Below are 14,738 nucleotides of genomic sequence, written 5' to 3'. Positions count from 1 at the left end.
CTTTTTTTTTTTTTTTTTTTTTTTTGTGCTGGGGAGTCGAACTCAGGACCTTGCTCTTGGAGGCAGGCAGCAGCACCACTGAGCTAAATTCCCGGCCCCCGTTTTGACTTTTTTTTATTGTGTTTGGTTGGTTGAGCAAATTTGTGACAAACACTCGAGATGATGGTTAGATAGGATACCAATATTTGATCCAGTTTCTTCAAAGGCCTTTTATGGGGAAGAAAGTAAATGTACGTAGTAATAAATGTGTAACATTTATAAGTAATGTTGGCTTAGAATAAACTTTTGAAAACTCAGTTGACAAATTTTTGGATCAACTGAAATAAAGAGCATGATTTGAAATCTCTGAATGCCTTGGTTCTCAATATTAGCATTCTTTATTGAATTTATTTCTATTGAAATACATAATAAACACTTTTTCCTGACACTATTATGTAATTCTTTTAGTGTGGGTAGATGGGAATGTTACTTGTGTGTTACCGTACAGCTGTCATGTATTTGTTGTTTATTCTTTATTACCTTAGCAATTTCATATTATTTATGCACCACAACCAACCTATTGCCTATGAGAAAAGTGTAAAATTATGTATTTACAGCCGTTGTTATGAAGTTATAATGTATTTTTCTATCTTGTTTTACATGTACATTATATAACATTGAAAAAGAATTTTTTGATTGAGAAAAGGAGAAAAAATGCGAAGTCCACAGTTTTGATAACTGAAAATTGTCAATTGTTTTGTGTTACTTTATTATATAGGTGTCCTGTCTTTTTAGGGCTCTTGGTTAGAATGAATGAATAAATTAGGCACTTTTGGATTTTAGTTGAGATTTTACATAGCTTGCATTTAATTTTTTGGTTCTTTGATGTTTCTATTAATCCATAGCATTATTTTTTAAAATGTTATAACACCAACCCAAAAAATATCTTCTTTATAATCTGACCCTTGCATTCCCCTCCAATTTTGTTTTCTGTTTCCATGTCATGTGAGATTTTTTAAAGAATCCTAAGTGAGATACACGAACATTTTAAAAACTGTATTTCAACATCTAGTATAATTATGGAATAGCAAAGAGAAAAAAAATCTTTCTAAAAGCTTCAGAGGGAGAGCAGGGGCTGGTGGCACGCGGGCAGAGGAGGGTGCATCTGAAATGAACAGACATTTCTCAGACAAAGAATTAAAAGCAGCAAGTAAATGTATGAAAATATGTTCCACATCACTGGTCATTTTGAGAGATGCAGATGAAAACAACACTGAGATTCCACCTCACCCCACAAAGAATGGCTGCTATCAAGAAATCACACAATAACAAATGTTGGCGGGGTTGTGGGGAGAAAGGAACCCTTCTCCATTGTTGGTGGGAGTGCAGACTGGTGCAACCACTATGGAAGTCAATATGGAGATACCTCAAAGAGCTGGGACTAGAGGTTCCATTTGACCCAGCCATCCTTTTGCTGGGTATCTTTCCAAAAGAACTAAAAGCATCATACCAGAGTGATATATGCACACCCATGTTTATAGCAGCACAGTTTGTAATAGCTAAAACTTGGAAACAGCCCATTTGCCCATCAGTTGGAGACTGGATAAAGAAGATGTAGTTTTTCTATAAAATGGAATACTACTCAGCCATAAAGAATGAGAAATTAGAGTCATTCATAGGAAAATGGATACATATTGAGGATATACTCCTAAGTGAAATAAATAAGTCACACATGTGCATGTGTAAATACCGAATAGTTTCTCTGGTGTGAATAAACTGTAACAGTACATAAGATCCTAATGAGAAGACTCACATTGTGAAATGGGAAGAAAAGGGCTAAAGGTGTAGGGTAAGTGGGAAGGGTAGGGGAAAGGTAATAAGGGAAAAATATGAGAAAATGAAAAAATGGAAATAAAGTGTTTGTAAATGGGGAGGGGAGAAGGGGGTGGAGGGAGGGCAGGGACAAGGGGAAAAAACGAGAACCAAGACCACCTGTCATGTAAAGGTACAAGATCCCAGTAATGAATGTAACTGTACTGTATATGTAAAATGTACCAATAAACTCAATAAAAAATAAATAAAAGCAAAAGATCCAAACAGACATCTGGCTCCCACCTTCCCAAAAATATATACAAATGGCAAAAAGGCACACGAAAAAGTGTTGACATATGTCAGTAGGGAAGTGCAACTTAAAACAACAGTGAAACGCTACCACACAGCTATCAGAATGGCCAAATTAAAAAGACAAAAAAGACAATCTCAAGTGCTGACAAGAAGGCGGAACAATGGGATTTCACACTCATTGTCAGTGGGAGTCTGGCAGCATTTTCTGAAGCTTAGTATGGTCTTACTGGATGTTGTGGCAACTATCTTCCAAGGTGTTTACCCAGTTGGGTTGAAGCTTACATGCACACAAAAACCACAGGAGCCAGCGTGGTGGCATGCACTCCTGTATAATCCCAGCACTTGGGAAGCTGAAGCAGGAGAATCACAAATTTGAGCCTATTCTGGGCAAGACCCTGCCTCAAAAGAAAAGAAAAGAAAAAGGCAAGGTTTGCACAAGGGCCCTGGATTCAGTACCTAGTACAACACACACACATATACACACACCCACACACACCCCACACCCCAACAACAACCTGCACACAAATATTTATAGAAGCTTCATTCATATTTCCCAACAGTTGTAAGCAACTAAGATAGCTGTTAGTAGATGACTAGGTAACTAGATAAATAAACTGGTACATTGACAATGAAATATTACTCGGAAAGGGTACACACCTTTGATTCCAGCTATGTGACATTCTGGAAATGGCAAAACTATGAAAAGATCAGTGATTTCCAGGTGGAAGGGAGAAGGGGAAAAGAGATAAATAAATGTGCTATATCTTTGTCAAAATCCACTGAACTAATTGTAACACAGAAAGAGAACTTTAATATAAACTGTTGGCTTTAGTCAATCTAAACTTTTGACTTTAAAAAAAGATTCAGAAAAAATAAAAAATGTTCAAAGGAATAAAATTCAGACAACAGCAATAGTGGAAATCAGAACGTGGTACAAAATTTCAAAGAGTTAAGAAAAAATAATCATCAATCTAAAATCGAATGGTCGACAAAAAAAAAATCTTTCGAGAACTGTGTTTGCCAGATTACTGAAGGAAATTGTAAAGAATATATTTCGAAAAGAAGTGACATAATTTCAATGGAAAGTTTGAGATGAAAAAAAGCTGCAAAAGCCATGTGCAGATGCACATTCCTGTAATCCTAGCTTTTGGGAGGCTGAGACAGGAGGATTGCCAGGAGTTGGAGGCTAGCCTAGGCTACAAGGTGAATTGAAAGCCATCCTGAGCTACATGGTGAGAATCCTCTGTCAAAAAAAAAAAAAAAGCATATCTACAACAGTGTAAAGTCAAGAAACAATTAAAAATTCAAATTCTAAAATGTTCTTATTTGAGAGGGAAATAAAGGTAACGATAAAGTTAAAATTGGTAAGTAAACACCTTAGAGAAACATATATGTAATACCAGGAGATGTGTAGAAGTAGCATCAGGGTGGTATGATTCACAAAAGCCCAGACCTGGACACAACATATGTATATATTAATAGTAAAATGGATAAATCAATAGTGGGATATTTCATACAGCAAAGTACCATAAAGTGACAAAAATCAACAAATTACATATATATGAATGAGTCTTAGGAACATAATTTTGCCAAAAGACAGATTCATAGATGAATATCTACTGTATGATTCCATTTATATAAAGTTCAAACACAGACAAAGTCAAACAATTGAGGGTTTAGGGATAATGTATGTGAAAAAACTAACAAGCAAAGCAAAGGAGCTCTATTTATGGAATTCAGGGTAGAAATTACAACAGTGCACCATCTCTATTGATTTATTTGTCTGCTTCCTCAACTAGAATGCAAGCTTTCTGATGGCAAAGATTGGGCTGTTCTCGTCTCTGCTTCCCTACAACCTAATGTGTAGCTCGGCAAGTGGCAGTTGCTTAATCAGAGGTGGATCCAACTTTTCACAGACCTCAAGATTTTTTTTTTTTAAGAAACAGAAGACAGTATATTTTTAAGAAACAGAAGACAAAATTAGACATAAAAGTGTTTTTTGTTCTTTTTCTTTTGCAGTGCTGGGATCAAACCAGAGCCTTGCATATGCTAGGTAAGCCCTCTACTCCTGAGCTACATCCTTATCCCCCAAAGAAAATGGTCTTCTCTCTCTCTCTCTGTTTTTTTGTTTTGTTTTTTTTTGGTGGTACCAGGGATCAAACTCAGGACATTGTGCTTGCAAGACAGGCTCGGTGGCACTGAGCTAGGGGGGCCCTAAAGACATCCCTTGCTCCTACCCAGGAGGAATCAACATAGTGAAAATGGCCATACTTCTAAAACTGCTATATAGATTCAATGCAATCCCAATTGAAATTCAGCAGCATATGTCACAGACCTTGAAAAAGCAATCCAAAAATTCATTTGGAACAAGAAGAGACGTAGAATAACAAAAGTAATTCTAGGCAACAAGACAAGGTAGAGGGGTATCACAATCCCCAACTTGAAACTATACTACAAAGCTACTGTGATACAAAAAAAGAAAAAGAAACAACAAAAAAAAAAAAAAAAAAAAAAAAAAAAAAAAAAAAAAAGAAAGAAAGAAAAAGAAAAAGAAAAGCCTTCTTTATGGTGGGAGCTCTCTGCAGAGGCCCAAGGTGGCCCACAGTACTAAATGGTAACAGAGACGTCCAGGAGACATTGCTAGGCTGGATTTTGTAATAGATCTGCTTTCAAGATGCCTCATTCGCACATTAAACCCAGGAGGCAAAGTCCTCCTGAACCTATCCCGTCTTAAAGGTCCCGCCTGTCCTACGTGTTAATAAGGAATTAAGTTTTAAAATGAGTTTTGGGAGGGACATTCAAACCACAGCAGAGGGCAAGAACTATGCATTTTGCAGCTCTGGGGCAAGCAGTTCTTAAACCTTCCAGGATGAAAGACAGCAACTCCTTAGCTATTGCTCTAAAACTGACCGGGAAAGTTTCAGCTATTGCTTCAGGATCATAGATTCCTTACTCCTTCAAGCTTTATGTTGGGGGGAAAAAAGAAAGGGCTTTGGGTGACATCCACCATTGAACAACTGATCACATTCTTCTTAGGGAATTTTCAGGGCTGGAAACTAGAAGAGCATTGTATCTGGTACCCTCATTTTACAGAGAAGAATTTATACCAAGGGTAAGTTACTGCCACAAGGTCACGTGCTGGTAATAGACACTGATACCTGGGTGGGTTTGGGATATTATTTTTAGGCTGGAGAAATCTAGAATCAAGTGTCGGAGAATGTAGAAGATGTATAGTGAGCCACCCACAGTCCCAGATTGTTTGTAGAAGGGCACTCAGATCCTCACCACCTCAGCCAAATTAACAGCTGCTAACAGTTGGAGGCAACTGTCAGTTCTTAGAATTTTCAGCTTGCAAAAATCCCACAATTAATGATACTAGAGACTGGTCGCTCCTCCTGGTCCTATCCATCATTGTCAGAAGGTGACTGGAACCACCACCTGTCATGCACAGACTTCTTCCTAGCCAGAACAGGAGAGAGAGTTGGGAAGAGAATAACAGCACTATCAAACTTCAGCAAGTCAGCATTTGGCATAAAGTTCCCCAGGGGAGACCAGTGACACTGTCTTTTTAAAGAAGGGATAGGGAAGAAAAAGAAGTGTGGCAAAACAAGATAAAAAGGCCCATGTACATATCTCCAGGGGAAAAGTGTGACAGTAAGAGAAAATGATAATTGAGTATCCATGGAAGGATAAAGAAGCCACTGATAATTAGTCTCCCAGGAGGGTAACCAAGTGTTGGAGGTGGGAGAGACTTTTTGCTGTATTGTATAACCTTTTGCATATTTAGGCATTTGAATCCTATGAGTTTTTAATCTGCCCTTAAAAAAAATAATAAGCATTTTTCCTTACAATTATAACAATTTAAAAACAATCCTTGTGAAGAGAGGATTTTATCTGCTCTGTTGACTCTAGACCTCCCTGGACCTTGTACAGAGATTTGAAGATGCTGTCGCCAACGGCAAACTGCCTGCAGTTGTGTGAGAGCAGCTGGCCGTTACCCAGCATCAGGCCCGTGTGTGCCCCTCATTCTTCTCCAAGGCTTCTTGCTGTAACTACTAAGTATCTCCCTGAAACTAAATATCTCCTTTTTTGGAAAAGTATTAAGTATTGGCAAACTCCTATTTTAACAACTATCATTATACTCTCTAGTTTAATATAACAAAGCTCCTGCCCAGCCAACAGCTTGCATAGCATGGTTTTGCTCATATTTGTTGGTATATGTTGATGTATATAGAAGCAACAATAAGGGACTACACACACACACACGCACACACACACACACACACACACTCTCATGTATACATTTTATTTTTTCTTCAAAAGTTATGATGTATTTTGTATATATACAAATATGTCATTTATTATACTATACATACATTATATTTATTTTAAAAGTATATATGTGTGATTATATACGTGTGTATTTATACATTGATACACACACACACACACACACACACATATATATATGAAGCATTTTTAAGAAAAAGATTTCAGAGACAGCATTCTAAGGAATCAAATCTATTAGAGAGTAGTGCTAAATAGGATATGAAGCAATTAATGCATTATGTAGGACGAGGCCCTCAGCCCCCAGGTCATGCACCAACCCTGGGCCTGTTAGGAACCAGGCCACACAGCAGGAGGTGAGAGGCAGTGAAGGGAGCAAAGCTTCATCTGTTCTCACCCCACTCCCATCCCTCCCTTTAAGCCTGAGCTCTGCCTCCTGTCAGAGCCGAAGCAAAATTCGAGTCTCACAAAAGCACAAACCCTACTGTATGTAAACTGCCATTGGAGGGACCTAGGTCCTGTGCTCTTTATGATAATCTAATACCTAATAGGAGTGATGAATGAACATCAGGATTTTTAACACATCTTAAACATGCTTTAAAAACTCCAATGTCCAAACCAAATGTGTTGAAGAGCCTGAGCTAAGGCCTGTTTCTCCCAGTTGGTGCATGATCACCTGTCTCAGGTTTCAAGAGTTTGAGTATTATTTTACAACCTCAGAAGACCCCCGAACCAGGAAGGAATGGATTGGTGACTCACTTGTGAATAAGCTAGGTGGAATTTACCTGTGATAAAAGAGAATCATAAGCTTGAGATTGCAAATGACAGTGGCCTTAAAAAGTATGCTTGTGACAACTTCAAATCTCCATATGTCCTGGATTAAAGTAAGGACAAAATATCCTGAGAGTGCCAAAAAAGCACTGAAAAACATGTTTTATTTCCAGCATCCTATCTTTGTGAAGCAGGGATTCTTTGAAGCTATCTATCTCTGGCCAGAAAGGGTCATCTCCATTGAAAAATAAACGCATCGGTGTAATGCTTATACAACCACCTCATTTCACCGAGTCTGCACCTCTAGGGATATAAGCACTAGTTTGTGGACTTGCCCAGTTGAGGTCCAATATCTGGATCTTAGTAAGAACGTATCACCCCAGAGCTGCGTGAGGCCAGTCAGGCAAGAGCCTTGAGGTCTTTACCTCATTGTAGGAAGCAATAGTTTAATGTCTGCCATTCACAGTTGGCCACTTCACTTAGTGAACTTTTATATATAGTAGTTTGTATTTAGTACTTACACATTTGAAAACCTGAAGTTTGTTAAGTATGTGTGACAACACTGAACCGAGAAAGGACTTGCCTAATTCTGCTTCTGGAAGCTAAGGTCGAAACAGAAGGGATATTGAGCCTTTTTACAGGAAGGAACAAAGTGCAAGTTTATTCTAAAATATACCTTTCTTTTTTCTGAGGTGTTTAGGGTCTGTGTTTGCGTGAACAATTTGTGAACTTGGAGTTTTCTGGTGAGAGTTGTTGGACTTGGGAGTTCAGCATCCCTAGTGCACACACGACCTTGCATCCCAATCCTAGCCTGTGAGAGGCCTTGCAACTGCACAGCTCAGTCTCCATGCAGAACAGGAGGTTCTGTTCGAGAACTTGGGAAGGAGGTCATTGCCAAATCAGTTTTTCCAAAGGAAGGCAGCCATAGGAAAGAGCCATCTCGTATGTATCAATCAGGATATTTTAGGTTGCAGATAACAAAACACTAGAATTAACTGGGTCTAAGCAAAACAACATCAACTCATAATTGAGAACATAATTCTATAGTAGAATTGCCTTTCAATAAATCTTTTCTGGTAGCTCACATGCTATAAAAGGATTTAGATTTTCTTTTCACCTGCTTTTTGGATACTAACACTTTCAGTAGGCTTGCCCTTGGAGTTCCCAAGGCTCCATGCATCCCAGTCCCCAACCCATACCTTAGAACCAGCATTTTGAGCTAAAGTCCTGAGATTTGCCTTGACTAGACTGACCTAGATCAAATGTACAGCCCCATAGCCATGGCCAGAACAAAAGAATGCTAGCCTCGGCCAGTGATGGCAAACCTTTCAGAGCTTTCAATGATACAAACAGCCCACACTGGCACACATGCCTTAAGTCTGCCACCACTGGCCTGGGCCATATACTCTACTCCTGTTCTCCAGCCCACAGGGAGCCCTGCTTGGAAATCAGAGCTACTGGGGAAAGGGAAGAAGAAGTAGAGGCTGTAGAGATAAAGGTATTTACTTCATTATATGAGGAATGTTTTAAAAATAGAGCAGACAGGGCTGGAGGTTTAACTCAGTGGCACTGTGCCCACCTTGCAAGTACAAGGTCCTGAGTTCTATCCCCGGTTCCAAAAGACCCAAAAAAGAAAAACAAAAGCAAACCAATAAAAATAGAGTAGACATAAAAAGGACAAGGTTGTTGTCTTTAAAGATTTGAAAGTATCACTTGGAGAAAGCATTAGATTTATTCTGTGCAATTTTAGTACTGGTGTTGAAGCTCTCAGAGAGGCAGATTTTGATGAAATTTAAATAATTCACCCACAAGGGAAAAAACTACAGTTAGAACAGAAAGGTATAAAGTAAAATGTAAACATCTTCCTCCTTTTCCCCTTCCTTACCTCACTTCCCTCCATTGCTGTTCTCTGGAGATAACCTCTGTGAACTATTTAATGAAAACCTTACCTAAGATTAGAGATCTCCATAAGGACTTGGCTATATCTTAAAGATTTGATGCCACATCTCTTCAAGAAGGGTGTCTTAAAGAGGATTCCTATGTTAGATGGGAAAAGACTAAGTAAATGCGAGATACCAGTATCACCTATTTGCAGCAGAGTGATTTAAGGAAGACAGGAGTTGGGAGGTGATTATAAAAAATGCAAGGGCTGGGGATTTAGCTCAGTGGTGCTGCTGCCTGTCTCGCAAGCACAAGGTCCCAAGTTTGATCCCTGGTAAAAAAAAAAAAAAAAAGAAAAGAAAAGGCAAGAACAATTTAAGGCATGTAAGGGTAAATGCTGTTTCTTGACAGGACAAAAGAACTGTAAAATCCCCCTTCCCTTAAAACCAGAGCAATGAGGCAGATGGAATAACTAGGTCAAGGATAAGGGTGGGATTTAGAAGAGTGGGATAAAAGACAGTCCAGTCAAACAGCACCCTGTGAGGAATAAGCAGAACACGAGGAAGGCAAAGGCATCCACACCTGGCCAAGGAGCCTGGTGACTTGTAGAAAGACTGGTTTGGTTGAATGTTATTTGAGGCCTTCTGTTTATACTTGAGTAATTAAAATTTCTCCCTGTCTGTTCTGATCTAACCTCCTGAGACGATTTCACAGCTGTACCTGCTTGAATTCACTTCTGATACGTCAAGGAAATAGTTGCTTTCATTTACTGTTTCTAGTGCTGTCAGAACCACAAGCAAGTAAAATATCCTAAATTTGTCCTTTCGAAGACTGTAAGCATAGTCAAAAGGAGATTATGAGCCAGGAGTGGTGGTGCATGCCTGTAATCCCAGCACTCTGGGAAGCTGATGCAGGACCTTTGAAAGTTTTAGTGACTTGTTAAACCCTGTCTCAGAATTTGAAAAAAAGGCTGGAGATGTAGTTGAGTATGAGGGCCCTGGGTCAGTGCCCAATACACACAGGAGTCGGGGGAGAAAGGAGCTCATCCAAGCCTAGTAATAGACTGACTCTTAAATAAATACGTAACTTTTAATGAGTGTGTATTTTATATAATACTTAGCATTCAGCCGATCTCATTTAACATGAATTTCAAGAAACTAGATGAAAATAGATCTGGACACATTAAATAACTTGCTTACAATTACACAGCTGAGAAGTAGTAGAGTCAGAATTGAGTCCCAGTTCTACCTAATCAAACTCACGCCCTTTCCACACATCCCTGCTTTTATTAGTGTTCGTATAGAGAGACAGCATGTGTGCAGAACAATCTTGAAATAGAATTGTTATTTTCTTTACTTATTTATTGCTCATAAAAATACATTTACCCTCATAAAAACAAATTTATTGTAAAGAAATAAATACTGCTATTGATTTTCAGAGAAGCTTTGAAGTTCTTTGATGCTTAGGTATGTGCTCTGAAACAGCCTTATTTCTTTCCCTTTGTTGGAGATTTGTTTTTCAATGAGTTATGTAGCAGTGACACATTTGATTGTTATTTCTGAGGTTTGTTTTGAAACATGTACTGGGGCCTTGTGAACTCTGCAGTTCCTACGGGCACACATTTTTTCTTAATGACTATTAAATGATGTATTTTTTTCCAACACTCAAAAGGGAGTTTGACCTCCTTTAAACAACAGGTCTCCATTTTGAAAAAGTTCTTTCATTTTTACACTAAACTAGACATTCCTTTTGTTTTCCTAGTTTCCCTTCCAATTTAGCAGGAGATTCCTAGGAGGACACATAGGTGGGAAGTTTCATTATTATCAGTTCTTCTGAGCCTGGCCTTCACCACACTAAGCACTCACACTTTCCTGGCTCCGCTATTTTCTTTTTGTGGCACCCTTCACTTCTTTCTACAGCCTGTGTTTGTTTCATTCACCCATGTGTTTAGTTCCTGTGGTGCCCATGTGATAAAGTTCTGAGGGCATAGAAACCTCACCTGTCTTCTTCACTGTTGTGTCCCTGGGAACTTAGCAGGGACCTCGGGCAGGAGGCCCTGAATAAACATTTGTGGAGTGACTGATGGGCTAAATGGGAGTCTCCAGAGCTAGCATTGCCTGCACATGGTAGGTGCTCCAGGAGTTTGTTCACAGTGAATGATTATCACCTAAAGGGTTCAAGGAGGGAGGCAGGCATGGATTTGATCTTACAGTGGAGCATTCACCATTTTGGCTGACTAGACGTTTTTGGCTCATGGTCCGGAAGGCCATGAGGGCTCCTCAGAAAGAGCCTCAGAGGTGAGAGCTTGTGGCCCATGTGCAGTGAAGCACTGCTTTCTCTGGGCACACTGATTATTCATCCTGCATAGGCTCAAGGGCTCAGCCAGGCAGGTCAGGGATTTTTGCCAGTACTTTTCAAACTTGAGCTGGAGAAAGATTCTTTTTTTTCCTGGTTGGAGAACTGTACGGGTATGTGCCCAAGGCAGCTGTATCTCCTATTCCCACGGAGAAAGCTTGCTGAGAGCATGGTGCCAACAGGCAGCGATTCCAAGGCAGGCGAAGATGAGTACCCCAATGGCCAGGGGCCAGAGGACATGGGCTTACCTGTTCAACTTCAAATGTGTGAGCCAATCTACTGTGCTTTCATAAAGAACCCCTAAAAAGCAAACAGTTTAAGCAGATAAGCTGAGTTTGAGAATCCAAGCTAATACAAATGTAGGTGGGTATTTGCAAAAGCACAGAGGTTGGATTATATATGATTATTACTCATCATTTAGCTTACTCACCACTTAAAAGTTTATGACCTGCAGTAAACTCTTATTACTGCTTTCTTTAGTGTGAGCCTCCTTTTCACAGTTAGCCTTTGCCATTAAAATAGAAAATAAAATGGGATAATATGAAAACATTCTCAAGAAATGAAGCCAAGTAGAAAAAGAAGAAAATGCCCACATAGCAAAAGGACAATGAGAGAGGACTGTAATGTAGTGAAACTACACAGGCTTTGATTTGAATTCAGTTTCAATTTCTGAGCATAGCCATGGGCACACTGCTTAATATCTTTGAGCTTTTGGTTTTCTCATCTGTAAATCAGGACAACATCTCTTAGAGATGTTGCAAAATTAAACAGAAGATACTTGCTACAGTGCCTGGCATGTAATAGGTGTTACTTTTTCTTCATGTTAAAACAATATGTTTCCAAAAGAATGAAAAGAATCATATCACAGTGATGTATGCATACCTATGTTTATAGTGGCACAGTTTGTAATAGCTAAAACTTGGAAACAGCCCATTTGCCCATCAGTTGGAAACTGAATAAAGAAGAAGTGGTTTTTCTATAAAATGGAATATTACTCAGCCATAAAGAATGAGAAATTAGATTCATTCATAGGAAAATGGATACATATTGAGGATATACTCTTAAATGAAATAAATAAGTCACACATGTGTAAATACCTAATAGTTTCTCTGGTGTGAATAAACTATAATAGTGCATAAGATCCTAATGATATAATGGACAATGTGAAATAGGAAGAAAAGGGCTAAAGGTGTAGGGAAAGTGGGAAGGGTAGGGGAAAGCTAATAAGGGAAAAGAAAAAAAATATGAGAAAATGAAAAATGGAAATGAAGTGTTTGTAAAGGGGGAGGGGAGGAGGCGTGAAGGGAGGGCAGGGACAAGGGGAAAAAATGAGAACCAAGGTCTGTCATGTAAAGGTACAAGATCCAAAGATGAATGTAACTGTACTGTATACCTAAAATGTACCAATAAACTCAATGAGGAAAAAAAAAAAAAGATTTGTTTGCTAAGCAAATATCAGCTACACTGAATAATACAGCATCAGCTGTGGTCACCATGCTGTACATTAGATCCCCAAGATTTACTTATCCGAGAGCTGAAAATTTTTTCCTTTCAACTAACATCTCTTTCTCCTTCCCCTTTTCTCTGGTAACCACCATTCTATTCTTGGCTTCTATCAGCTTTCATTTGTTTGGATTCCACATATCAATCAGTGAGCACATGTAGAATTCTATATCTGCCTTACTATAATGTTCTCCAAGTGTGACCCATGTTATCGCAAACACTGCAATTATCTTATTTTTAATGGCTGAATAATATTCTATTGTGGATATCTATATCTATAGATTTTGTTTATTCATTCATCTGTTTGTAAACAAGTTGTTTCCACTTCTTGGCTATTGTGAATAATGGCAAATGAACATGGGAGTGAAGATGTGTCTTTGATACACTGACATATCAACATATTTCCTTTGGATAAATACCCAGAAGTGGGATTGCAGGATCAAATGGCAGTTTTATTTTTAAATTTCTGAGGAGCCTCTACACTGTTTTCCATAATGACCATACCAATTTATATTCCCACCTACAGTGTACAGAGTTTTCTTTTTCTCCACACCCTTGTGTTTCTGATAACAGCCAGTAAGGTGATATCTCACTGTGGTTTTGATTTGCATTTCCTTGATGATTAGTCATGTTGAACATTTTTTCATGTACCTATTGGTCATTTTATATCTTCTTTGAGAAAAAATTTTTTTCCTGGTCCTTTGCTCATTTTTAAATTGGGCTATTTGGGTTTTTTTTCCTGCTATTTAGTTCTGTAAGTTTCTTATATTAATACTTTGTTGGATATAAGGTTTACAAATATTTTGTGTATTAACCCCTTATCAAATATATGGTTTCTAGATATGTTCTCCCATTCCGTAGGCTGTCTTTTCATTCCTTTCATTGTCGTTTCCTTTATGGCATAGAAACTTGTTATTTTGATGAATCCCACTTACTTATTTTCGCTTTTGTTGCTTGTGCTTCTGGGGTCATATTAAAAAATAAATTACTGCCAGAAAAAATGTCAAGGATATTTTTACCTAGGTTTTCTAGAACTATTATGATTTCAGATCTTACAGTTAAGACTTTAATTCATTATAAGTAAAATTTTTGTGTATAATATAAGGGACTAATTTTATTCTTTTACATGGGAATATCTCATTAAAGAGACTGTCCTTTCCCTATTGTATATTCTTGGTGACCTCACCAAAGGTTAGTTGACTACACAAAGACAGCTATTTCTTGGTGCACTGTTGCTCTATGTCTGTTTTTATGCCAGTACCATACTGTTTTGATTACTATAGCTTTATAGCATGATTTGGAATTAGAAATGTGATCTCAAGCTTTATTGTTATTATTCAAAACTTCCTAGGCTCTTCATGATTTTTTGTGGTTCCACATGGCTATTAGGATTGTTCTTTCTATTTGTGTGAAATATGCCATCAAAATTTTCATAGAAATTACATTGGAGCTATAGATAACTTTGGGTAGTATGAGGATTTTAATAATACTAATTCCTCCAATCCATGAATATAGGATAGCTTTGCATTTATTTGGCTTTTCACTTTGTGTGTGTGTGTGTGTGTGTGTGTAGTGCTAAGGATTGAATCCAGGGCCTTTATACTGAGCTACAGCTGGCCCTTTTAAATTTAAAAATTTTGAGATCGGGGATTTAGCTCAGTGGCAGCACACCTGCTTGTAAGTGCAAGGTCCAGAGTTTGATTCCCAGTACCCCCCCCCAATTTAAATTCGGAGGCAGGGCTCCAACTTGTGGCCCTCAGCTTCTCACAATGCTAGGCGTGCACCACCACCACTCCTGGCTTTTTATCAGTGTTTTTTTTTTTTTTTTTTTTTTTTTT

Source organism: Fukomys damarensis, unplaced genomic scaffold (assembly GCF_012274545.1).
Source record: "Fukomys damarensis isolate Sample0158 unplaced genomic scaffold, DMR_v1.0_HiC HiC_scaffold_11, whole genome shotgun sequence".
Taxonomy (NCBI): Eukaryota; Metazoa; Chordata; class Mammalia; order Rodentia; family Bathyergidae; genus Fukomys; species Fukomys damarensis.
Note: the sequence above shows the minus strand (reverse complement) of the source record.